At 44.2% G+C, this 27776-nt stretch overlaps 1 long non-coding RNA gene across 2 annotated transcripts in view; it reads right to left on the bottom strand.

The window, feature by feature from the left end:
• The window catches only part of LOC137216484 (uncharacterized), a 56901-nt gene that overhangs the window by 5643 nt on the left and 23482 nt on the right, over positions 1-27776 (bottom strand). Inside the window, exons 5-8 of one of the 2 annotated variants that reach the window (XR_010939784.1) lie at positions 26811-26988; positions 25165-25496; positions 23357-23406; positions 23044-23141 (exon numbers count right to left, since the gene is read on the bottom strand). This is a non-coding gene — a long non-coding RNA (uncharacterized lncRNA). The remainder of the gene's footprint in view (positions 1-23043; positions 23142-23356; positions 23407-25164; positions 25497-26810; positions 26989-27776) is intronic. The other variant, XR_010939783.1, reaches the window with a different exon arrangement.

Here is a 27776-nt window from a genome sequence, read left to right as displayed (position 1 = left end):
TTATCAGCAACCCCACCCTTGAACTATTGCTATAAACGCATCAAATGCTCCCAAGGTGGGATACATAGTTTTTCGAGGGCAGGAGCCCGCTGTGCCCCTCTCTGTCTGGCAAAGCAGTAACGCTCTCCTTTTCTACTTCGCCCCAAACTCTGTCTCTGAGATTCGATCTGGCGCCGGTGCAGACAAGCTCAGTTTTTGACATCACTTAGCAGGCTCCGACACGTGTGTCCAGTGAGCAAATCAACTCAACAAAACATGTCAGACTAGATAAGACTGGCCATTCCCTCAAAACCTTTAGATTCCAAAACATTTCATCATGAGCTCAAAATATGCCTTACATTATGCTATGAGGCTATATATATACCCAACAAACATAAGCATTGGATTTCCCTGAGCGCCAAATGAAAACTGGGGAGCTGTGCAAAGGAGGAGTTCATTTTTCTATTACTTTCTTCTCTTTTGTTGCTGCGGTTCATGGCGAGAACACTGGTGTTTGGTTTTGTTTTGGTTTTCTCAGCGTTGGAGCTGCCGATGGAATCAGATGGACATGCAAAGGTCAGCGAGTTCTGAGAGGCGAGCATGGGATTTATTTTGTGTTTTGGTTTACATCGATGGGTTGCACAGCATGGGAATGGAAATAGCATTTACGGAGGAACTGCTAGATGGGAGGCACAGGGAAGGTCGGGCAGCTAGGATCAAAGCAACATCCTCAAGGTTGTGACAACCCCTTGGCCATGTTTTGGGGAAGCTCAGCTTTGCTCAGCAGCGTGTCAGGCTGCTGCGGTCACACAGCTCAAGGGAACATCTAAGCTTCTATAAACAAAACACAGTGAAACAACACACCATAGATGTTAAAATACAATAGGAAAAAAAAATGGATGACCATAAAATCATCTTAGATCCCTTTCAAGAACAAGTTCTTGCAAAACAGACTTCTACTCTTTATAAAAGAAGCCACAGAATTATCCGAATAGATGTTCCCCTTTACGATTTGCTTTAAACTTAAAAATAGACGTATATTTGGATGGTATCCTATAAAATGAAACTCCATCTCTGTAAACCTAGTGTCCTTTTCATCCGGTGACTGAAAATAGCTGGAAGATAGCCAGTGTTTGAAACGCTCTGAACAACCACAAGGTAATCCGTAATTTGGGACTATTAACTGATCTCTTTCTACATTAGGTTCACTGACAAAGTCTGGTCAGGCTGTTGAAACAAACTGTTTGGCTGCAAGTTTACTATGTCTGTCCTTCATCATCGTTCTCTTTCAACGTGATTTTCTTTTCCTTCATAAATGGAAGAACCACTGGTAAGGTCACATGGGGTAAAATAAATATGGGGGTCGGAGTCTTCTAGCGTAACCAACCAAGAAATGTTTCTTTTTTACAAGGGCTGTGGCTACATGAAATCTCTCTCCAGAGACAGGAAAAACCAACGCTATCCATTTAGCATCTGTAGTTTCTCTTCATCACTTTATGATACAGTTAAAATAATTTTCACTGTCCTGAAAAGAGGACCACCCTGGACAATAGATTTTTACCAAGAGTAAAAAAAAAAAAAAATTCCAAGAAATGCCATTAAAACAAGTCCTATTCTCCTCCCAGCTGCCTTTTCTGTGAAGCAATGCTAAAACGCAGTAGCTGTGTGAATGCATCGTTTGATGGACTTTGTTTTTTAACAGAAAATGTCTTATAAATCACACGTCAACCTTTTCTTTTCTGAGCTAAGAAAATTTGAGAGCATAAGGCATATAGTAATATGCAGAGTGTGTGAAGGGACTTCCCTGGTGGCACAGTGGTTAAGAATCCACCTGCCAATGCTGGGGACACAGGTTCGAGCCCTGGTCAGGGAAGATCCTACATGCCACAGAGCAGCTAAGCCCGTGCACCATAACTACTGAGCCTGCGCTCTAGAGCCCACGGGCCACAACTACTGAGCCCGGCTGCCACAACTACTGAAGCCTGCACGCTCTAAGGCCCACATACTGCCACTACTGAGCCCACGTGCTGCAACTACTGAAGCCCGCGCGCCTAGAGCCCATGCTCCGCAACAAGAGAAGCCACCGCAATGAGAAGCCCGCGCACCGCAATGAAGAGTAGCCCCCGCTCGCTGCAACTAGAGAAAGCCTGCGCGCAGCAACAAAGACCCAACGCAGCCAAAAATAAATAAATAAATTTATATTAAAAAAGAGAGTGTGTGAGTAGACCACCTGGGCATATACCCTGAGAAAACCATGATTCAAAAAGAGTCATGTACCAAAATGTTCATTGCAGCTCTATTTACAATAGCCAGGAGATGGAAGCAACCTAAGTGCCCACCAACAGATGAATGGGTAAAGAAGATGTGGCACATGTATACAATGGAATATTACTCAGCCATAAAAAGAAATGAAATTGAGTTATTTGTAGTGAGGTGGATAGACCTAGAGTCTGTCATACAGAGTGAAGTAAGTCAGAAAAACAAATGCTGAATGCCAACACATATATAGGGGATCTAAGAAAAAAAAAAAGGTCATGAAGAACCTAGGGGTAAGACGGGAATAAAGACACAGACCTACTAGAGAATGGACTTGAGGACACGGGGAGGGGGAAGGGTAAGCTGGGATGAAGTGAGAGAGTGGCATGGACATATATACACTACCAGATGTAAAACAGATAGCTAGTGGGAAGCAGCCGCATAGCACAGGGAGATCAGCTCGGTGCTTTGTGACCACCTAGAGGGGTGGGATAGGGAGGGTGGGAGGGAGAGGCAAGAGGGAGGGGATATGGGGATATATGTATACGTGTAGCTGATTCACTTTGTTATACAGCAGAAACTAACACACCATTGTAAAGCAATTATACTCCAATAAAGATGTGAAAAAAATTTTTTAAAAAATTATACAATTTTTAAAGGTTACTTTCCATTTACAGCTATTACAAAATATCGGTACAAAACAAAGTTATGGTTACCAATGGGGAAAGGGGGGGAGGGATAAATTGGGAGACTGGGATTGACACATACACACTACTATATATAAAACAGATAACTAATAAGGACCTACTGTACAGCACAGGGAACTCTACTCAATACTCTGTAATGACCTATATGGGGAAAGAAACTGAAAAAAAGTGGATACATGTGTATGTATAACTAATTCACTTTGCTGTACAGCAAAAACGAACACCACATTGTTAATCAACTATACTCCAATAAAAATTAATTTAAAAAATATTGGCTATACTCCTCGTGCTGTACAAAACTGGGGGATTTATACCTCATGCTTTCTCGTGGTAACCTCACAGTGTTTTCTTCTGTGCGTTCTCTTTCTTGCTTTTGCTCTTACAGGTGAGAAAGCTCAAATTCAGACAGCTCAGTGTGAAAGCCCAGAGTTGAATCTGATGTGCCTGGTTATAACGTCAGGGTTTGCCCACTGCCTCCAGACACTGTGGAATGCCGTTATTCAACTTGGTTTTCAAAAAAATGTCATACGTGTAGCCATACCCTGAAGCGTGTGTCAAAACCAAGGGAGCATGAAAAGCCCCTTGCACATTTCCAGTCCTACTCGCGCATTTCACAGAGTGAACGTATTCTTTTTTGTCCAGTAAGCCATCTTTTTAGAAAAGCAGAAAGACAAGATGTGCAGTATCTCAAAAAAGTGTCAAATGCATAAAAGTCAAGGTCTTGTCGACAGGATGAAAAATTTGCACTGGGTGTGGCCACCCTAAGCCGGAGGATTGCGGGGAGAGGGGATAATAAATTACTTTTAAGCTACTGTCTGGATTGGTATTTAGAAACAAGTAAATGGGCCTGATTTGTTCCAGACGTGTCCTCGGATGTACACTAGACATTCTATCTCCCTTAGCCGAGTCAGAACTGGGGAATCTCTCTATTTGTCTATCTAAAGATGTTGCCCCAAACAAATGGGAGATCTCACTGTGCAAAGTAATTTCCAGAAGTTGCATCCATTTTAGAAGGAATGTAACATAAGATGGAGAGGAAACCGAACACAGAGAGATCGTCAAAGCCGCATGCATCTGGTTTTCATTTGGGCTGTATGTTTATTTTCGTCGTGTAACTTTCATTTTCCAAGTGGCTGGCGGGTAAAAGGTTTTAACTGATGCAACTCTTTTTCCAACTGGCAACTTTCTGGCTGTCATCCCGAGACTGTGTCCCATGGTTCCATGAAAATACATTGACGACAGAAAACCTCCGCCTCCAGGTTTATTCAGACCCTTGCAAAAATCCTTCTTAATGGATCACACATGTTCTAGGGTGGCTAAGGTATCAGGCTCTCCCAGGAGTGAGAAGGAGCTTGGAGGAATCCCATTTCCCCCTCTACCACCTACTCAGTACATCAAGTCCCTTGGATTCCACGGAGTGGTCAAAAGGCCAATTAAGTAGAAATAAAGGCAAGCTTTATTCAGTTTATACTTTATCTCTGATCATTCATTTCTACATAAATCAGACTTGTTATATCTCTCTTTCCTTTGAAAGCAGGATTCTCTCTAAGCGAAGACTTGTAGACGGCTGGGCTGTAGGTTGGACACCTTATTCTTCTAATTCCCCCAAATCTTGCTTTGTGTATTTAAGTGCTTTGCTACCAGGTCCAAAGAACGTTAGCATGTTCATAACTTTTTGGCGAAAATTGATCGCTTCATACTAGCTTTCTTTATCCATAGCTTTCTTTTTTTTTAACTTCCTAAAGTCTTTTTTACTTGACTTGAATAGGGCTCCAGAAAGTTCTTCTTCAGTTACTCACCATTTTAGTGTTTTCATATCTTTATCTTAGCCTTTCTTGGTTATTGGTTTCAGACCCTTTCAAACTAGCAAGAACCTAGATTTTTTTTTTTTAAACCCGATCTGAGAGTTATCTGTCAAGAGAGATTTTCATCCGTTTATATGTACTGCCATTGCTAATATTTCTAAATTTCATTTTGGGTGCTTATTTTACAATTTCTAGGAACCGTTTCCTTTCTTCGCTTCTATTATTTCTCTTCTATGATACCTAAATAAAAAAAAAATATTTCTCCCATGTTTTTAAGAGGAAGCTGTTTTCAGTCTTCATTATTTAGTGATTAAATTTAATACGCCTAACAACTTCAGCAGAAAAATAATGAAGCTCACGTTCACTGTCTTCTCAAAGAGGTGACTTGCTTTAACTTTGTTCCATTTTCATTCTGCAAGTTATATCACTGCTAACTTCGGCCCCACCTTTGCTTGTATGCCTTCATGGAGTCGTAATTTTATTATTGGTGCTGGCTTTGATGTGGTCAGTGTTAGACCGGTTTCACACTCTGGTCCTTTTCTCCTTTTGCTCACAATGTTTCTTGCATCCTTTTCCTTCATCTGACTCCAACATTGTCCTTCCTGTGAGTTTCCTTTTGAAGTCCCAATAATGAGGGTCCGTGAGAGGGAAACACTCTGGCTTTGGGGAAACACCCGGGCTTTGCACTATGTCTTTATTTCCTCTGTACTCTTTGGGGAAACACTTTGGCTTTGCACTATGTCTTTATTTCCTCTGTACTCAGAATAGACTCGACTCAGCGTAGAATCTTAGACAACCAGAAATCTCTCTTTCATGCTTAAAAGACATACTTCTAGCTTCCAGCCCTCCTGATGGTGTAGAGATGTCTTCTCTGGGTCTTAGCGGATACTTTGAGGTCACCTGGCTATTTTAAGTTTTCCCCTCTGTTTTTGAATGTCTACCATGTTCCTGCTATGTGTTTGATGGTGTGTTTATTTTTCCATACCATGATTTTTCAACTGGGGAATTAAAGTTGTTCACACATGTACACACTGCTGTATTTATTTTTTATTTATTTATTTACTTTTAAATTATGGTCATATCTCATTTAAAAATTTATTTTTATTTTTGGCTGCGTTGGGTCTTCGTTGCTGCGCGTGGGCTTTCTCTAGTTGCGGCGAGCGGGGGCTACTCTTTGTTGCAGTGCATGGGCTTCTCATTGCAGTGGCTTCTCTTGTTGCAGAGCATGGGCTCTAGGCGTGCAGGCTTCAGTAGTTGTGGCACATGGGCTCAGTAGTTGTGACTCACAGGCTCTAGAGCTCAGGCACAGTAGTTGTGGCTCACGGGCTTAGCTGCCCCGCGGCATGTGGGATCTTCCCAGACCAGGGCTCGAACATGTGTCCCCTGAACTGGTGGTTAGGTTCTTAACCAATGCGCCACCAGGGAAGTCCCGACAATGCTATATTTAAAATGGATAACCAGGGCTTCCCTGGTGGCGCAGTGGTTGAGAGTCCGCCTGCCGATGCAGGGGACACGGGTTCGTGCCCCGGTCCGGGAAGATCCCACGTGCCGCGGAGCGGCTGGGCCTGTGAGCCATGGCCGCTGAGCCTGCGCGTCCGGAGCCTGTGCTCCACAGCGGGAGAGGCCACAACGGTGAGAGGCCCGCGTACCGCAAAAAAAATAAATAAATAAAATGGATAACCAGTAACATCCCAATACGCAGGTGTCTTTAGTTTTTTTTGTTACCTTAACCATCCGTTTTCTATTTTTCAGAATTGTGTCGCGAACTGTGTTCTGCTGTCTCCCTTTCTCTTTGTGTGTGATTATGCAGTTTAATCATGTCCTCTCATTTCTGTAGGGCTTGCCTCCATATTTATTACAAATGCTTCTTTTCAGGAACGGCCTCAGGCTGCCACCTGGGAAATCATGAGTTCTGCGCCATTAGAACAGTGTGTCTGAGAAGAACATTGCTGTATGCTTGACATTTGGGGCCAAGGGGTACAAACCTGATTAAATAGTTTATTCTTAAATTGTGCTATTTGATGAATGCAAGTCTTTGCTCTAGGGGTCTGGAATCTGAAGAGCTGAAATTGTGATGTAGGTACTTCAGCCTTCATGACAGATCCCCAGTAAAATTCCTGGACACCGAGGCTCGGGTGGGCTAATCTGACTGGCCAGAGTTCAGATGTGTCGTTACATACCACTGCTGGGACAATTAGCCATAACCACGTAACTCCACCGGGAGAGGACGCCTGGAAGTATGTGCCTTGCTTCTCCTGGACTTTGTCCCACAGACCTTCAGGCTTTGCTAATTTTAAGGAAGGAGGATGAGAGGATGCTCTGGGCTAATGGTAATGTCTACCTCAATAGGGTTGGTCGCACAGACGTATTTATTTGTAGAAACTTATCATAGGGTACACTTAATATTTATGCCTTTCATTGTATGTAAACTTTACCTAGAAATAATTTTAAACAAATAGTAAAACCTAGTTAATGATACGTATACTGAAAGTTTCAGGGTAGCCTGTGTGGATGTCTGTACGTATTTTAAAATGTCTCAAAAAGAAGCGTAGAATAATGGATGGAAATTGGGATAGATAAATGGACAGATAGGCCGACAAAGCAAGTCTAGTAAAATGTCAATGCTTCACTCTGGGTGATCAGTACGTGAGTGTTCAGTGTAAAATCTTTTCAAATTATATGTTTAAAGTTTTTCCTAATAAAATATTTGAAAAAATCAAAATTGGAACATTACAACAAAGTTTCCATTTTTACTGTGATTTTGAAACGGAAGTTTTGTTCTCAATAAAGTTTCCTCAAGAAAAAATAAATAAATAAAATGGATAACCAAGAAGGACCTACTGTATAGCACAGGGAACTCTATTCAAGATTCTGTAATAACCTAAATGGGACAAGAATCTGAAAAAGAAGAGGTACATGTATACGTATAAGTGAATCACTTTACTGTACCCCTGAAACGAACACAACATTGTTAATCACCTATACTCCAATATAAAATAGAAAGTTAAAAAAAAGGTCATTCACAGATCTGCTAAAATGAGCAACCACTGTTTCTTCAAGTATGACTCGGCCCCTTCTTTCTTTTTTTTTTAAATTTTCTTACCAATTGCGTGACCTTAAAATTAAAAAAAAAAAAAAAAGTCCACAACTATTCTGGTTCTTAATTTTCTCCTCTGGGTCAGATAATCTCCAAAGATCCTTCCAACTTTAGAGACACAAGACTACAATTCTATGACTTAAGAGGAGAACATGACAGAAACTCTAAATGGACACATTTTCTTTGTCTCCTTGTTTTTCTCCCCTTTAAAAATTTTTAAACTTTTAATGCTTATGAGATTATAGATTCAAAAGGTGTTGCAAAAATAGGACAGGGAGGTCTCCCTCTTGTATGTTTTTAATATTTTAATATTTACAAGGGAAACATTTACTAATACACAAATTATTCAGATTAGCTGACTTTGCAGTTTAAATGTCCTTGGAATCATTTCATTGTTTCCTTTATATTTTTTTCTCCCAAATTCCTATAACTGTTTTTTTAAAAATTAAAGTATAGTTGATTTAAAATATTATATTAGTTTCAGGTATAAACAAAGTGATTCAAAACTTTTATAGTCTGTACTCCATTTCCAGTTATTACAAAATCTTGGCTGTATTCCCTGTGCTGTACAATGTAGCCTTTGTTTTATACACAGTAGTTTATATCTCTTACTCTCCTCCCCCTATGTTGCCCCTCCCCGCTTCCCTCTCCCCACGGGGAACCACTAGTTTGTTCTCTATATGAGTGAGTCTATTTCTTTTTTGTTGTATTCACACCAAAGAGTGCTTCTGTATTATTCATCTATCTTCCTTATTCCTGCTACATTAAAACCAATTTCTTAAAAATTGAGGTATAGTTGATTGACAATATTATATTAGTTTAAAGTGTACAAAGTAGTGATTCCAAATTCTTACAGATTATACTCCATTTATAGTTATTACAAAATACTGGCAATGCTCCCTGTGTTGTACAATATATCCTCATAGCTTATTTATTTTATACCCAGTAGTTTGTTCCTCTTAATCCCCTCCCCCTATCTTGCCTCTCCCCGCTTCCCTCTCCTCACTGGGAACCACTAGTTTCTTCTCTGTATCTGTGAGTCTGCTTCTGTTTTGTTATATTCACTAGTTTGTTGTACTTTTGTTGAGATTCCACATATAAGTGATATCATACAGTGTTTGTCTTTCTCCGTCTGACTGACTTCCCTTAGTATGATAACCTCTAGGTCCATCCATGTTGCTGCAAATGACATGATTTCATTCTTTTTCATGGCTGAGTAGTGTTCCATTGTGTACACGTACCCCATCTTCTATATCCATTCCTCTGTCGATGGACATTTAGGTGGCTTCCACGTCCTGGCTATTGTAAATAGTGCTGCTGTGAACACTGGGGTGCGTACATCTTTTCTAATTAGAGTCTCGTCTGGACCCATGCCCAGGAGTGAGACTGCTGGATCAAGTATCCCTCACTCTTAGCTTAACACAAGTCCCACCTTCGTTCTGCTCTGGGGTTGCCTTCCTGCATCCTGTCGCTCCCTTTCCACCCACTATTCCAGCGTATGAATCCTTCCCGTTCTGCCCCCCGCATTCTGCTCTAACGATATTTTCTTATTCAGCTTCTCAGCGGCAGCAGAATGTGTTCCCCTCTCTCCTCTAGGGCAGCACCTTCCCACGGTCTCTCTGGACAGCAGCCGCTCATTCACGTCCTCTCCATCAATCGCGAGGCCAGCGGAGGCGGTCGAGCCTTGCAGATTCTGTACTTCATTGGAGGTTTGCATCCCGCAATCACGTCTGCTTTCTGCCTCCCGAACTTCTCACCAGACGCCAACTCTCGGACGATCATTCCATCCGCGGGGGTGATGGGGGCCTCTGTGGGTGTTTCCCTTCATCTTGAGCAATGAATTCTGCGTTCCGAGCCGTGCACACCTGGCATCCCATCGCCTCTCAGGAGAACCTTCTCCAAAGCGACTACATCTGAACAGAAAGGCAAACTGGGACAGCACACCTCGTTTCGTGTGTGAGTGGAAAGCTGGAAACCCGTCGACGTTTCCAATCAGAATACACTTGGCTCAGGTCCGGGGGGCTGGCTTTTCGTGCGGAGCCAGAGGTTGCCGGCAGAACATTCTTTTTGCCTTCCACCTTCTCCGCAGCAGATTCCGGAAGTAGTTTTCCCATGGAGTAAATAAGAACAATAAATGAGAGACTCACCAAACAGATAAATCAGCAATTTTATTGCTTAAAGACTGATCACGCAAACACAGTGTAGTGTTTTGTCACTGTGATGCAGTCTAGCGGATAAACAGAAGCGTTGCTTAGGGGGGAAAAAGTCGAGGGAGCTGGAAAAATACTCAGAAATAATGTCTTGTGTCAAATCTCACAGAAGCTGGGTTTAAATGCTTCCTGTCGCTCATTAGCATTTGTAGCAGCCGTCCTCAAGCCCATTCATGAGGAAGTCTAAGAAATACGATCTGAAGACTGCACTGAAAAGTTTGTGCCCAGGAAGCAAGGTGGAATTTCAAATGCTGTCTGTATTTCTAGTGGCAAATTTACTAACACACCAACCCAAATATTTAACTTCATGTAATACGTCACTTGCTGTACAAATGCTCTTCCGGAGCAGCGAGAAAGGTTATTTTACGGAGAAATGATGAGAAAGGAATGTACTGTTTGTTTTTTTCATTTGCCCTTATTCTCATGTATCAGAAAGTCTGCAAGCAAACACAGCAATGGCATTACCAGACTTACTTATCTTCTCTGTTGCAGGTAACGTGGGTTATGAAACTTCGTATCTTCCGAAGCAACTGTTCCTCTGCACTTTCTTTATGACGGAAATTTCTAAATGCTACGCAAAGGGGCAAAGACACGAAACACGCAGTGTTTACCTAAATGCTACAGTCATTCCTTATTTTTCCATTTGTCACATGTTCCTGAAACTGTAAATTCATACGCCCGAAATAGTTCTTCAGAATTCAACGTCATCTAAATGATCAGATACGTCAGGGAATGTGAATCTGAATTTTGAAATACAGGCTATAGTTCTTAAAAACAGGAAATTTATTCGGACTGTTCTAGCAATACACTGACCCTGATGAAAAAGCAGACATAGACTATCTGGGTACAGCACTGACTTTGAATCCCAGTCTAATGTAATATTGAGAACCGCTGTGACTTTTTTAATAAGAAGGAAGACGGTTATATGTACATAATCTGAAAATAGAGCTTGTTGATCAAAACACGAAATCTTGCAGGGCTATGAAGGTAGAGGTGACCAGGAATTTGGGGGAAGTTTACAGAAATGATCCTTTATCCCCCAGGGAACACAGCAAGACCACACCCTACCTGCACCCCACCCCAACACTGGTACGTTGGACAATGTTAACGGATGCTGACCAACGGCAACTGGGCAGAAGACGGGTCCCATTAAAAACAAAAATCGTCCCAAGGGATGAGTCTATTCTACATACAAGAAAGAAGAGAACACGTATCTGTAGGAACCTTAAACGTCACAGTAAGACTAATCTCTTTTCTAATGTACTTGTAGACGTGACGTAACCATCGCCTCTGTCACATCGGTTGCACCGAACAAAGCCGGTCCGTTGTGGAAAAGGTCTACACAAGAGTGCGAGTGTTAGGAGGGGAAGGCCACGGGGATCCCTCCTAGGGGCTGCTCACCCCAGAGAATGGCTCAAGACAACCCCCCATGGGGAACAACCCCGTTGGGCTTTGCAGGAACTAGACACAACTATTTCTGCCCTAACCCACTGACATTTGGAGACTGTTTTCTCTACTCTTAGCACAAGCCGCCCTGCACCAGATTCCTTGCTGAAACTCTCAAGTGGGAGCTTCAAGGCGACCGATCTGAGCCTTCGGAAGGAAACGCGCTCCTACGATGTGTGTCCTTCCTGGATGTCAGGTTACAGCTTTACGGACCTGGTCCCTGCCTTTGTCCACGTAAATGACCAAGGGGACACGCCTGCAGCCAGGCCTTGGAGCTTGGCTGTCACGAAAGTCCAAAGACGTTTCACGAGAGCAAAACCACAGTCACATTCTATGAAAGGTTGATTTCTTTTTTTTTTTTTTACTGCATGGATACAGATACTGTTACTTCAATGGTCTTCCTACTTCCCCTTACATCTGCAAAAGTGAAAATGAAGGCAGGTTGTGGTTTCTGAGTTTACACTTCACGGGACGTTTTGAACAATCTAATCCAGGACATGAAGATAGTCTTAGGCTCTTTGCCTCTTTAAAAATACGATTTCCTCATCCTCCTACACTGTTGGCGGGAATGCGAACCGGTGCAGCCACTATGAGAACAGTATGGAGGTTCCTTAACAAAATCAGTATAGAGCTACCATATGATCCAGCAATCCCACTCCTGGGCATATGTCCAGACAAAAGTATAATTCAAAAAGATCCGTGCACCCCAATGCTCACAGCAGCACTATTCACAATAGCCAAGACACAGAAGCCACCTAAGTGTCCAACAACAGAGGAATGGATAAAGAAGATGCGGTGCATATATACAGTGGAATACTACTTAGCCATAAAAAAGAATGAAACAATGCCATTTGCAGCAACATGGATGGACCCAGAGACGATCATACTAAGTGAAGTAAGTCAGACAGAGAAAGACAAATACCATGTGATGTCACTTACATGTGGAATCTAAAATATGACACAAATGAGCTTACCTATGAAACAGATACAGACTTACAGACATAGAGAACAGACTTGTGGTAGCCAAGGGGAAGGGGTGGGGGGGAGGGAAGGATTGGGAGTTTGGGATTCGCAGATGCAAACTACTAGGTACAGGATGGATAAACAACAAGGACCTACTGTAGAGCACAGGGAACTATATTCAGTATCCTGTGATAAACCACAATGGAAAAGGATATGAAAAAGAATGTATATATATGGGTAACTGAGTCCCCTTGCTGGACAGCAGAAACTAACACAACATTGTAAGTCGACTCTACTTTAATAAAAAAAGTAATTTTTCAAAACATGCATTGTTTAATTTGCGTGTCCTAGCATCCGTGTTTGGTAGACTCCTCCCTGAGGTGAGATGGCTGGATTTGTCAGGGTCACACTGCTCTGTCTTTTCTCAGGACCACGTTGCACTTGAAGGGAAAGTAGATGTGCACGTGCATTGGTTACAGGACAGTATGAGAACGTTCCCCGCTGAATGCAGTAAGAGGACGCACTGCATGGATGGAAGCCAACACCAGGGCAGTCGGGTGCGTGGAGAACGTTGTGGGCTGGAGTCACTGCCTGCGTCTCTGCAGCTCGGACACCTGACCTTTCCCTTGATGAGCTGCTAGGAGACTGATTTCTCAGATTCTGTCAACATCCAAACCGTGAGTGGGTGGAATCTCCAGCTGTTCTTTTCTTGCCTGTGGCAATTGTGCCACGACCTTCCTGGGTGTACATGTCCTGAAGTCTCGTCCCAGATTACAACCCCTGAATAGTAACCTTGACAAGCACTAGAGAGAAGGGTTCCAGTGGAAGAGGTATACAAGCAGGGTCAGACCAAAAAAAAAAAAAAACCGGATAAATGGATAAAGAAGATGTGGTACATATATACAATGGTATACTACTCAGCCATAAAAAAGAATGAAACAATGCCATTTGCAGCAACATGGACAGACCTGGAGATGATCATATGAGTGAAGTAAGTCAAAGACAAATACCATATGATGTTGCTTATATGTGGAATCTAAGAAAATGAAACAAATGAATTCATTTACAAAACAGAAATAGACTGACAGACAGAAAAAAAAAAAAAAAACTTACGGTTACCAAAGGGGAAAGGGAGGGATAAATTAGGAGTTTGGGATTAACATATACATACGACTACATATAAAATAGATAAATAACAAGGACCTACTGTATAACACAGGGAACTCTATTCAGTATCTTTTAATAACCTAAAATCGAAAAGAATCTGAAAATATATATATATGTGAAACTGAATCACTTTGCTGTACACCTGAAACACTGCAAATCAACTGTACTTCAGTTAAAAACAAGAAAACAATGACACACCACAGTGATCTCTTTCTGCAGAAGGTCCATTAATCTACACGTTGAAATCCCTCCTGGCCACGTCACAAAGGATGCCCTGTTCCAGCAGAGCTCCTCTCCCTCGAAAGCATGAAGTGGTGTCCTCTGCTCTCGGTCTGGAAAGCGTCCTTGAGGTCTCCTCCCGAGAACGGTCACTGGGGGAACGCATCTTTAATTGCTACCAAAAAACCCCCAAAAACAAAAAAAGCATTTGGCCACACAGGATGTGAAAGATAAAGTTTAATTTGCTGATGATTGCATGTGGGCTCCGAAGACGGATGATTTATCTCTGACACTTGGCGGCAAACTTGAGGACGCTGAGCCTCTTGTTTACATGCTTTGGAGTTTGTGCAACTGTACGGTACGGAGAGGCTCTGGAGGGATGTTTAGCTTTCTTTCTGAGCTTATGATTACCATGGACGTGGAAGCATGAGGCTCAGAGGAATGTGAAGGGGTCATTTAGAGAAAGCAATTCCAGACTTGTTCCAAGGATGGCAATCCTGGAGCAGCTGTGATTTGGGGGTGCTTCTCACACTCTTTGTGACACCTACGAACTCCCCTTGGGAGGCTTCAGTACAAAATGTGTCGGAAAGGCTGTCAAACATCTAAAGCTTATACTCTCTCCAGAACCCAGGTTGTCAACAAAGCTAGGCGTATTACTTTCCTGTGGCTGCCATAACGAAATACCATAAATTGGGTTGGCAAGACAGTGAGAAGTTACTCTCTTCCAGCTCTGGAGGTCAGAAGTCTGAGACCAAGGTGTCAGCAGGCTTGGTTTCTCCTAGAGGCTCCTGGGGAGAATCTGCTCCACCCACCATCCCTCACCAGCTGACGGCGGCTGTCGGTAACGCTTGGTGTTCTTCGGTTTGTAGACACATCACTCCCATCTCTGTTTCCAGAGTTACACCCCATTCTCTGAGCCTTCCTCGTTTTTAAGGACACCCTCATGGGATTTCGAGTTCGGCCTGCTGCAGGATGACCTCATCGTAATTAGTTACACCTGCAAAGACCCTCTTTCCAAAGACAATCACATTCAGAGATTCAACAGGAACATAAATTCGGGGAGAAGCTGGTCACCCTATTCAAGGCTCCTTCTCTTTCCTTAAACAGATGATGGGGGCCTCGAGTTTCTCCTTTTCATCCTTCCACAGAAAAATAAATGTTTCTTTTGCATTGGAAAACCTGTGTGCCAAACCCCAGCCCAGAGGGACCGGAGGGGACCGTTACTTCTCAACTATAGGTTTCAAGGAAAGCCTCTCCCCAAATATTTTATTGCATTTCCAAATGAGATCCGTGCAAACATCACAACGGTGTTGACGGGTCTTGGGTCTCGGCCTATGCACACATTCACTCTGAAAGAAGTTTAAAAGACTCTTCCCCCATACAGAGAAAAGGTCGGCTTAAGTGCAACCATCTTTGCATTATTCATATTCATACCTTGTCAGTTTTCACTAACCCTGCAAGTTAAGAATATCCAAAGAGCGATTTATGTCTCTGGGTTTTATAGCTGTTTCCCTTCTCCCTGGCGCCAGCGTGGCCCCAAGACAAGCTCCACGTCAAACAGTTTAAATCCTTCCATGTTTATTGACTGCAGTGAAAGGAGATCTCTGGACGGGCAACATATCTACAGAAACTACCGATTAACAACGGCTGAGTGATATTGCCATATATATATACACACGCACACACCACATCTTCTTTTCCCACTCATCTACTGATGGACACTTAGGTTGCTTCTCAGCCGTAAAAAAGAATAAAATATTGCCATTTGCAGTAACATGGATGGACCTAGAGATGATCAGACTGAGTGAAGTCAGTCAGACAAAGACAACTATCCTAGGGTATCACTTGTATGTGGAATCTAAAAAAATAATACACATGAATTTATTTACAAAACGGAAACAGACTCACAGACGCAGAAAGTAAACTTATGGGTACCAAAGGGGAAAGGGAGGGGAAGCATCAACTAGGAGTTTGGGGTTAGCAGATACAAACTCCTATGTACAAAACAGATATACAACAGGGATTTACTGTAGAGCACAAGAAACTCTGTTCAGTATCTTGTTGTCGCCTATAATGGAAAAGAATATCTATCCATCTATCTATAACTGAATATATATATATAACTGAATCACTTTGTTGTACACCTGAAACTATTCCAATATTATAAATCAACCATCGTTCAGTAAAAATAATATAAAAACGGCAATGAACTGGCATTTATCAATGGTCAATAGGTTATTGACAACATAGCTTGTGCACAGGCTTATGAGCTAGCTGTGCTGATCACGTTGCAGCACCTGCCTTTTAAGTGACCTCATTCCACCCAGACAAGGGAAGAGGAGGGGGTGTAGGGAAGAGAGACGGGAAAACAGGTTGGAGAGACAGATGGGTCCAAAAAATGCATGGCCAGGTACTGTATGTGAAGGAGTGTGAATGTCGTCCTCAATGTGACGGGAAGTCAGCGGACAGTTTTAGGTAAGGAAGATGGTGGAAGGTTTACGCTTCTGAACATCCTTTGGCTGGGGCGCAGAAAAGACTACGTGGGGTGACAGTGTATGCAGACGCTCAGCCGTGGGGCTATCGCAGGTGTGCAGGTAAGAGAGGGGGATGGATTTAAGGAGTAGCTCTCTTAGAGATGAAGGAAAGACGACCGGTTCGGGATAGGCTCTGGAGGCAGAAACACCATCCTATGAACTGGATGCTGTTCTAGGGGACGTGGAGGGGAGGAGAGATGTCAGGAACGGACCATGGGTTTTGCTCTTGGCCGTGGAACCAAGACTGACGGAGGAGGTATCACGGGAAGTGACCGAGAGCTCCCTTGCCGACATAACTTTTGAGATTTGTAGTGGATAATCCCAACGTGAAGAGGAAGGGGGGTATCCTAGGAGGTTCTTGGCTTCCGTGACAAATATATGAAGATCAAAGCGGCGTCAGTTATGCTCAGGAACGAGAATGGATTCTAAATTCTGAGTCGCACGAGGAGCATACGCCTGAATTAGAAAACGCTGAAAATCCAGTGCTACTGTTCCCTTGATATTCACGGATGGCCCTTCCGAGAGATTTCATTTTGCACACGCGTGTTTGCAAAGGCCTCTTTGGAGCCACACTCTTCTTTGCCCCCCATACAAATACTTCTCTGTGTGTCAAGCCCTCGTCTTTGCTGGAAGGGTCGCTGTCTCTCTGCCTCTGGGTTTTGGAAGCAGTAGCTCCCTATTGTTCCTGGAGAAGCCCCTGACCCGCACGGAACGGAAATCAAACCATCTACTGACGTCTTGGGTAGCAAGGCTGTGAGGACAGGCTACATATTCAGATCGAGATATTCAAGGACCTGACTGTCTTCTCCCTTTTTTCTTATCTGTGGGAAGCTAGGGTGCAGCTGCCGTGGCTGAAATTGGGGGAAATGTAGGCACTGCAGAATCTCTTTATGTTTCAGAAACTACGACAGTAGATGTCAAAAACACGTATCCCCTGTGACTCACTCGCCCGCGTTTCCTAGGAATTTCACGGCTTTGTATTAGACAAACATTCACTGAGCGGCTGAAATAGGACCAGTACTGCATGTGGCTTTATCCACACGAGGTAAATAGGCTTCATTCTTATCTTGAAGAAGAGGTTTCCCCATGTAGTCTGGAGGAAAGAAATCCTTTCAGCTCAGGGCACTCTGTTAAAAAAAAAAAAAAAAGGCACATACAGTGCACTGCAAGGGGACAGGGAGAACCCGTATAAAAAGGACTACGGAGAAATGAAAACCAGAAATGCTCACTGGCTTTCTCCGTGTCACTTGGCAACACTTCTTTCCATCCGAGAGAGTGGAAGATGAAGCAGAAAGTACACAAATGATCCAACAGATGCTCAGACCCTTACACACAAATGCCTGTTAAATGGCTCATAACCTCCTTGGGCCAGCCCTGCCCCATGCCATCCGCCATGATGTTCTGCTATCTTGGCAACACCGATACGCACTGAGATTCCTCATGGAAAATGTGAGTTTATAAAACGCAGAGTGTCATCAAATTCAAGCAGTGACCTCTGTTAGGAAAGGTCTTGCCCCCGGAGACTGATATATGAATACTCATCAATATTAATGGATTGATGAGTGACCATCTTCTGAAACACTGGGGCCAATTCTTCCTCAGAACTGGACTGGCTACCAAAAGGTCTTGTAGGATGAGAGAATCTAGCTCATTATCCCGAAATCTAGTTAGTGTTCAAGAAAAAGCCCAAATGGTATGCCTCACACTTTGTTTAAAAATTTCACTCCGGTCCTGAATCTTCACTGCCAAGTTTTAAGTATGAAATGCCATAAAGAGATGTTAAATGTTGGCTGCCTCACAGGAGAGGTGAGACATCTGTGGTGATTCATCCAGTGGTCTACCTTACTACAGAACTGCTTACAAGGATAACATTACATCAGCTCTAATTAGGCATTTATCAAGGGTAAATAGGCCTCCTTAGGGTATCCAGACAATGAGGCAGTCCCTGTATGCCTGCTGCGTGGAATTCTGGCTGATACGATGCCTGGGAGACCCCACCAGACACAGTGTCTGCCGCGGTTTGAAATATTTGTCATGGCGAAGCTAGCTTCTCATAAATAGAGACAGTCCTAAGGCATAGCTTCAGAGACTGTCGCAATATTTGCGTTCTCTTATATATTGCTTAAAGATTCTTGGGCATGTGCGCCTTTTGTCTGAACTGACTATTTCTGGCATCTTCTGCAAAAACAGGTTATCTGGTCGTTTTTATTACTTTATACACAATTACACACCGTCCGCCTTCCAAAGTGAAAAGAACTTCTGGGTAAAGCGTAATAAGCCTGGGATGCCAGGGACTGTTACAACAGCTGCTTCATGAAACAAAATGAGGCCACATCCTTCTCCACATTTAGGTCGTGGCACCAGATTGTGAGGCTGGAAGTTTTGTTTCTGATGCAGAGGAAAGAAGTGAGGAATTCACTTTCGTCCCAGGGTGGTTGCCTTTGTCATTTTAAAATTAAACTGAGTTTGAACCTGCCCTGCAATGTTTTTTCCAAAGCATGAAATAATGCCCTGCATTCTTTAAATGAACTGGGAACACAGATTTTCTAGAGAGGAATGTAAGGGAGAAAGAAACACCCTGCAGACCTCATAGCTGCAGGGCTGCCAGCAGCCAGTTCCTTCAAATGCCTTGACCGTAACAGGGTGACCGGATGGGTGTCTTCTCCTCAGCAGTGGGGAGCTCAGAACACATGGAAACGTTCTGGAGTTACTGGAATTTTTATGTGGCATCACAGCTGTCTGAAAGCTGTATGCCTGGCCAACTGGCTACGTTCCCTCTTTTACTTTTTCAGATCCTTCCCTTCATTTGTATTTGGACGTTGCAAATGATGTTTCAGAATGACTTTAGAATACTGTTACAGCGCCCATATGTTCCAGCAAAAATTCCATCCTTCATTCGGCCCAGTGCTGAATGCATCCTAAGATGTACACACACACACACACACACACACACACACACACACACACACACACACACACACACACACACACACACACACACACACAGAGACATTATGATGGTTAATTTTAAGTGTCTTGACTGAGCCACAAAGGGCCCAGATATTTGGTGAGACATGATTCTGGGTGTGTCTGGGAGGGCGTTTCTTGATGAGATTAACATTTTTTAAAAACTGAAGTACCTTTGATTTACCACGTTGTGTTAGTTTTAGGTGTAAAGCGAAGTGATCCAGTTACACATATATATATATATGTTCTTTTTCAGATTCTTTTCCATTATGGTTTATTACAAGATACTGAATATAGTTCCCCAGGCTATATACAGTAGGACCTTGTTGGATGAGGTGAACATTTGAATCAGGAGACAGAATAAAGCAGGCTGCCCTTCACCATGTGGGTGGGCCTCATCCAGTCGACTGAAGGCCTGAGCAGAACAAAAGGATCTACTCTCCCACAGAAAGGAAGGAACTTCTCTCTGTCTAACTGTCTTCAAACAGGGACATCTGTCTTCCGCATTCAGACCCAGAGTGGAGTTGACACTATCAACCCTTCTGAGCCTGCACCTTGCTGACTATAGATCTTGTGGCTTCTCAGTTTCCATAACTGCAGGAGCCTCTTCCCTACAGCAAATCTCCTTATATATACATCACTAGGGTCTGCATGTTTCTGTTCTCCAAACTCCGTATGTTGGAGCCCTAACCCCCAAGGTGATGGTATGAAGAGGTGATGAGGTTAGGAGAGCGGTGCCCCCGTGGATGGGGTTAGTGTCCTTATAAGAGACCCCAGAGAGCTCTCTCACACCTTCCTCCGTGTGAGGACACAGCAAGAAGATGTCCGTCTACGAACCAGGAATCAGGCTCTCAGTGGACACCAGATCTGCCAGCAGATCTTGAAATCCCACCCTCCAGAACTGGAAGAATAAATGTCTGTTGTTTCTAAACCACCCGGTCTGTGGCACTTTGTTCTAACAGCCCAAATGGGCTACACATATATGTATCAAATATGCAATATTAATATTATATATAATATTATTTTATGTATGTTAATATATATACTTATATATAGACATATATAACACATGTTATATATATTACATATATATGCCTTATATATTATCACATATAATATGTCCATCTTAAATCTAATATTGAATATAATATATGTTCTCTGGGGAATATACATATATATTCACAAATTCACACACATAGATCTATATGTGTATACAGATGCAAACATATATTCATTTCCATTTCCAGCTGATATATTACAACCTAAAAGCAGGGGCAGGCTAAGACCCCACGTGGAAGGCTGGAGTCGTGAACAACGGCAGACAGGCATCTACCAGCCGGTAATTTCTTCTCCCTCCCTCTGTTTGAGGGTCAGTTCCTTCTGTCCACTGGGAAGAGGGTGCCTAAGATGGAGCAGTCAGCCTGGCTCATACCCAGAAGCGGTAACCCCGCCTTGCGCTGTCTCTCCCTGCTTCCCTGCCCCGGCCCCTGTTCCCTCTCTGCCACTTGCTTGGACCAGTGCAGCCTCATTGCTTTCTCCCTGCTTTCTGGGGGATCCCACCTAAGACATGGACCCTTGAGCTCACTGAGGCACCGGCATCCACAGTTCATCACTGAGCTGTACTTCTCATGCCTTGGTATTTCTTGAAAATGCTCAGTGGTAATTGGCGGAGGGCAGGCACGGTGCTGGGGCAGGACTGATAAAAATGAGAAGCTGCACCCCCTACCTTCACATCGCTCAGAGACCACAGGGCAAACGGGGGATGAGTAGGGAAGTGAGACCAGGGCTATCATGAAATGACAGACAGTGCAAAGAGACCATCTAGGGAGTGTGCCTGGCTCTGTTGCGGGGATGCTGGGGAAGTAGTAGGGAGGGAGGGGGTGACTCTCTGGGGCTGATTCCAAAAGCAGAGGCATGTGTGTCTCAGGGGGAGATGTTAGGGGAGCATTTCTCAGGGCAGAAAGCCACAGAGGGATGCTGTAAATGAGATTCAGGGCAGGGTAACATCCACGGTGCAGATGTGGCAATGGGTCCTGCAGTGCAGGGGAGACACACATAGCTGCTGATATGGGGCCACGGACAGAGACAGAGGTGACACAGGGCGCCGGGGACTTGCAGGCTTCCTGGGCAACTCTCTCAGTAAGGGACTGATCTTTGGGAACTGAACAAGCTTCTAAGGCACCCTGTATCAGGGTCTTCCCCAAGTCATCTATTCGAACACCTTTAGTCTCCTCAAGAGACAGGCAAGGAGACTCGGGGTGGCAGGACGTAGCGATGGGAAGCAGACGCATTGAGTTCAGGCTCCAAACAGCCCAGTCGGGGGCCAAGCAGCAAAGACGGCGGAGCAAAGACCCCGAGGTCACCTCGCCTCACGGACACACCAAAATCACAACCCTGCAGAACAGCCATGGATGAAAAAGACTGGAACCTTCCAGAAAAGATCCTCTACAAACTAAAGACAAAACAGCCAAGTCTGCTTGTTTTCTGCCCTGAATCTGAAAGGGTTCCAGGAGCTTCCTCCCTCCGGGATCAATCGTATGGACCTAGTTTGGGTTGGGTCACCACCTCTTGATCAATAAGCCCCGCAAATGATGGTGACAGCAGAAGACGGTTGTAGAGAAGCTACCTGTGAATCAAAAAGATCCTTTCAACGATGGGGAATTAACCAGGGGGTGGGAAGCCACACAGGACTGGCTAAAACTAGTTTATTGCGCCTAAAACGAACTTATTTTTTGTGTGAACTGTTGGTGATCTTCAAAAGAAGATATGCAGTGATGTGAAGGTAACGAATAGACAAAGGAATGAACAAAACAAGCATGGATCCACCAGCCGCTTCAAACATCGGGAACACTTCCGAATCGTTATTACTCTCTGGGATCCCCTTTCCTTTCAATGCTCCTCGAGAAACACTCCCCCCAGAGTTAAGTATTTTCCCAAATTTTATGCGCAATAAGAAGATAGTAATGACTTTGCCGAAGGTCTCTGTATTTCTCAACAACATATTAGCATTCCACTCTGCTTGCTTTATTCATTGATAGCACACTGTCTGGTCTCCTGTACTCTTTTCTCTCAACTGTGCATTTCTAAAATGCATGAGGACGTTGCCTATGTATTCAGTCAACTTGCTTCACTTTTATACAATATTCCAGTGTCGATCACTTCACACTCTATATATCGGCTCTCCTGCCAGCAGACACGTGGGTCGCCTGCAGGTTGCGGTAGGAGAGGCGTTACTCCTGAGAGCGAGCTTATACACGGACACACATGCAAGACATTCTCTAGAGTTTCTACCAATGAGGGGAACTTCTGAGTCACCCTCAGCTTTTCAAGATGGAGCTAAATGGACTTCCAAAGCGACTGTACCAACGTACAGTCCCGGCAGCAAGGGATGAGTCTTGTCACTGCTTGCGTACGCATCAACAGAGGGTTTTATCCATGGGCAGAGGCTACTAACTGATCCCAAACCAAATTATCCCTCTTCTCAGCTTGGCATCGCCTCCCAGCTGGTCTCAGCGTTTGATGTGTCTGTGTGGTTGAGTTCTGGCTAAAGGAATGTGAGTAGAAGGATGTGCACCATGGAAACCTCCCATGGGTAAGCGTGTACGTGTTTTCTCTCTTCCAGCCGTGCGGCACTGAAGCGACGGCAACAAAAAACACCAACAGCAACCAACCAACAAATGAAAACTGGGGTACCTTGGGAGGCAGGTGTTGATGATGGCAGAGGACCACTTTGGCCAGGAACCTGGATCTCTCACTCATCGCCGGGAAGGAATCGCCTCAAGTAGGAACACCTGCAAAGGACGAGTCCTTTAAAATAAACAAACTGTGGCTGCGTTAAGTCTACGAAATTCTCCGGGGTCTTTGTCAAGGCAGTTCGCGTTACTCTCAGCAACACAGCCCCCGACGTCTCAACGGGATCAGCCTCCCGCATCTCCAGTGACAGCGCAGCCAGCGTGAGTTTCTCATTTTCAAACACGATTGGTTGACTTTTCAGCTGTTTACTCACCTGCGTGATTCCGCTTCCGGGAAGCTCGAATCTTCTTGTCTTTCGCTCACCTAGAGAATGTAAAATAATTGTAAGAAAAGATGAGACTATGCAGATACGTGTAAATAAACAGCTGTAGACTTCTACAGCTACCCTGCATGGGGGGTACAGGAGTATGTGTAACAGACATATTTAGACATCTGGGACATTTTTCAGGATTTAGCTCTTCAATATCAGGGCTTTTTAGCATATCCAGGGAGCCCCATGTTCTGAGGGACGTATATTTGTGCCCTGATTAGGAAGGGCTTTACGCTGCTATACAGAATTTTATGTGGGTATTCACTCATGCCCCTTCGAATCTTAAAATCAAAAAAAATTCCAAAGGTTAAAAACCCATTAGCCTTATTGTAACTAGATGTTCCTGGGTGATAGCCAGCCTCTAGACGAACACAGTCCTGCAGAAGTTTCTGCAGTGCTGCAATAACGTTCTACGCTGTGTCATCCAACATGGCGGCTACCCAGCACTTGCTTGAAACGTGGCTCGTATGACCAAGGAAGTAAGGTTTGAAGTTGTCTTTTATTTTAAATCATTTACATTTAGTTAGGCAGGGATGACTACTGGCTACTATGTTGGGCCACTGGGATACGTCTCTAGACCCTTCCCACTCAACACATGGGCCACCGGCATCTGCATCACCTGGGTGCCAGCCATGAACGGATGTTCTCAAGTCTCGCCTCGGACCTATCATGTCAGACTCACATGTTAAAGTCTGAGAACACCACGTTAGAGCACCCACTTCCAGATTCTGACTTGAATAATTATGTATATATACAGCTGACCCTTGAGCAACACAGGTTTGGACGGCGTGGGTCCACTTCTAAGCACATTTTTTCCACTAAGTAGGTACAACAGTACCACACGATCCAAAGTTAGATGAACCCTCGTATATGGAGGAACCATGGACACCGAGTGCTGACTCTAAGTTATACTCAAATTTTTGGTGCTCTGAACCTCCACGGGGTTCAAGGTTCAACTACAGTGGGACCATTCTCAGAAGGGGAAAACTGGAGGGTAAGAAGAGATTTGGAGGATTTTTTTTTTTTAGAATGGGGTCGGGGGGTGGAGAGTGTAAGCCCAAGTTCTCAAATGATTAGAACAAAGCCGTCCTATCCCCGAGCTGCTCTAAATGATCAGAAGGTGGAAAATACCACAAATAAGGTAATGTGCCCAGGTCGGGCGTTCTCTTTTAGAGAGAGGTCGACCACCATTTTCGTCCTGGATTTATCCTTTGTCAACGGCTGTGAGAATCTTTCATGCGTTTCTCAGTGGTTCACCTGTTCCCCATGGAGCCCATCTGTTCTCAGAAGACACGTTGGGTTCCATGATGCCAGAACTAGTGGCCAAGGAGGGTGGTCCCTGCTGCTCCCCTAAATCTCCACAGAGACAGTGATGTCTGGCTCCAGGCTCTTATCCCAGCAAGTTCAACTCTGGCTTGTCATGATTCAGCTCCAATCAGACACACCTGGGAGCTTCTGGTAGACGGAGACGTCTAAGCCATGGACAACCCACCCTGTTTGATGTATCCACTGCAGGTGTCATCAGATGCCTACAGGTGGTGGCTGTCCAGTTTGCATACCCCACGGCCATGCTACCACTGGGGTCCTGCCACCCGCTGGCCAAGCTTCCATGTCTTCCGAACCCAGGCTATTTAGAGAGAATCACAGAGTATATATGTCAACCCCAACCTCCCATATATCCGCCATTGGCACTATGTATAAAACAGATCACGAATGAGAACCTACTGTGTAGCACAGGGAACTCTACTCACCGCTGTGTGGTGACTTAAATGGGAAGGGGATCCAAAAAAGAGGGGATATACGTGTACGTAGAGCCGATTCACTTTGCTGTGCAGCAGAAACTAACACAGTATGGTAAAGCCACTCTACTCCCATAAAAATTAAAAAAAAAAAAAACACGAGAGAGAGAGGCTCATGGAGATTTCCTCTCCAGATGGTTCCAATCTTCCTCATGCCTCACTGGGTTGGCTCATTGCCCGTGGGCATCGCTTCAGTCCATTGGGGGTTGGGGGCGGGTCACCCTGGGTACCGTGGAGGCCCAGAGAAGCGAGGTATGCCGGCGGGGCGAGTCTAGGGCAGGATCCTGGAAGAGGGGATGGGTTTTCGTGCGCTGAGCATAGCAGGATGGATGTCGGCAGGACACATTCTAACATTTATAGACCATTTCCAAAATGGTAAATCGGGTGAGTCCTCACTCCTATGTGTTCTGTGAAGAGGCTAGACATTAAGAAATGGTTGTAGGATGAAGTGAGTGTTTATGGATGACAAATGTACAGAGATAGTGGTCCACGTGCATGCCTGCCCAGCTGCCACATCTGGAATAAATGACTCGTGAGGAATACCAGAAAAGTGATTGTCAGTTGATGACAGCAGAGGGGGAGGTGATGCTGGGGAAAGAGAAATCCCCCTGATGGATCCTGAAAGGCTTATAGATATAAATAGGCACATAGACAATGTTTTTTCTGAACTCTATATACGCCGCTGGGTATGAAATACATATCTAGTGAGAACCTGCTGTATAGCACAGGGAACTCTACTCAGTCCTCTGTGGTGACCTGGATGGGAGGGAAATCCAAAAGGGAGGGGACACGTGTATACATACCCACAGTGGGGCCACTTTGCTGTGCAGCAGGACCTAGCACAACATTGTAAAGCAACTGTACCCCAATAAAAAAATAAATATTAAAAAGATAAGTACAGAAAAGAAAAAAAAAAGTACCTGGGAAAGGAAACTTAAACGCATATGACTAAACGAAAGAAGCTAATCTGAAAAGACTACCTACTGTGTGATTCCAGCTCTATGACATGATTAAAAAAAAGAGACAAAATATGGAGACAGAAAAAAAGATCAGTGGTTGCCAGGGTCTAGGGGAAAAAGGGAAATGAACAGAGCACAGAAGATTTTTTAGGGCAGTGAAACTACTCTGTATGATGATAAAATGATGGATACATGTCATTAAACATTTGTCCACAGCCACAGAATGTACACCACCAAGAGCCAACCCTAACGTAAACTACAGACTTGGGGTGATAACGTGTCAATGGGTTCATACATCCATTTTAATTTTACAAATGTACCACTGGGTACATCCGTCACATCTATCTATCTATCTATCTATCTATCTATCTATCTATCTATCCATCCATCCATCCATCACTTCTATCTACCTATCCATCTATCTATCTATCTACCTATCTATCCATCCATCCATCACTTCTATCTATCTATCTATCTATCTATCTATCTATCTATCTATCTATCTATCTATCTATCTATCTATCTAATCTATCTATCTATCTATCTATCTATCTATCTATCTATCTATCTATCTATCTATCTATCTATCTATCTATCTATCAGGAGAGGGACAGACGTTATTTTAAGGAATTGGCTCACATGATTTTAGGGCTGGCAAGTCCAAAATCCCCAGGGCAGGCCAGCAGCCTGGAAATTCAGTAAGAGTTGATGTTTCAGTCGTACGTCCAAGTGTCATCAGGGCAGCAAGCTGGAAACTCAGGCAGAATTCCTTCTTCTCTGGAGGACCTCAAATTCCTTTTTCTCTTATGTTCTTCACCTGATTAGATAAGGCCCACCCACATTACAGCAGGTCATCTGCTTTACTCAAAGGCTACTGATGCACATGTTCATTCCAGGTATAAAGTATCTTCCCAGAAACATCTAAACCGTTTGACTGGTCCCTGTGGCCTGGCCAAGTCGACAGATAAAATTATCCATCGCAGGCTGTATTTAAACAAAGCCACTTAACGCAGGCATGTCTCATGGTCTGACCCAACTCCAGCAGGTGATTTCAGCTAGCCAATCTAACGTTCTAATTAAGTCCAGTTGCAGAGAGTTAAAAGCAAGTCCTTGTTTGGACATTACGAGGGCAGAATCAGCATGTGTCTTCTCCATCTGCCCCCTTCCTTGTCCGCAAGGCCATGGACCACAGTAGCTGTACTAGCAGCGGAATCAGACCGAATGGGCGAATTGCCTTGTGATTCATTGTATTAACGGCACCACCGTTAGCCACCAGCTTCTCAAGCCTCTTCACCTCCCTAAATCTATCAGCCTCCACACACAGAAGCATTTAGAGCTTCAAATGTTCTGCTTTTAGAACAACGTCTGGGGTACTGGAGGACCAGGCTGGATGGCCCACAGACAGGAGCGACAGGACCGGGCTCCACCCAGAGCCCCTCGGACCTCTCCGTGGAAGCAGCACACTGTCACCCCACTCTGCAGTCTCCGCGACACCAAGGCTGGAGAGCGGACCCTGCCCCAGCATCTCCGGAGGACCCCACCGCATGGTGCTAGCCAGGAGATGTGTACTTCACGGCAAGCCTTTCTAGCGCATCTCTGGGACTC

The sequence above is a fragment of the Pseudorca crassidens genome, chromosome X, assembly GCF_039906515.1.
Source record: "Pseudorca crassidens isolate mPseCra1 chromosome X, mPseCra1.hap1, whole genome shotgun sequence".
Taxonomy (NCBI): domain Eukaryota; kingdom Metazoa; phylum Chordata; class Mammalia; order Artiodactyla; family Delphinidae; genus Pseudorca; species Pseudorca crassidens.
The sequence above is the reverse complement of the archived record's forward strand: the minus strand, read 5'-3'. Positions and strand labels throughout refer to the sequence as shown.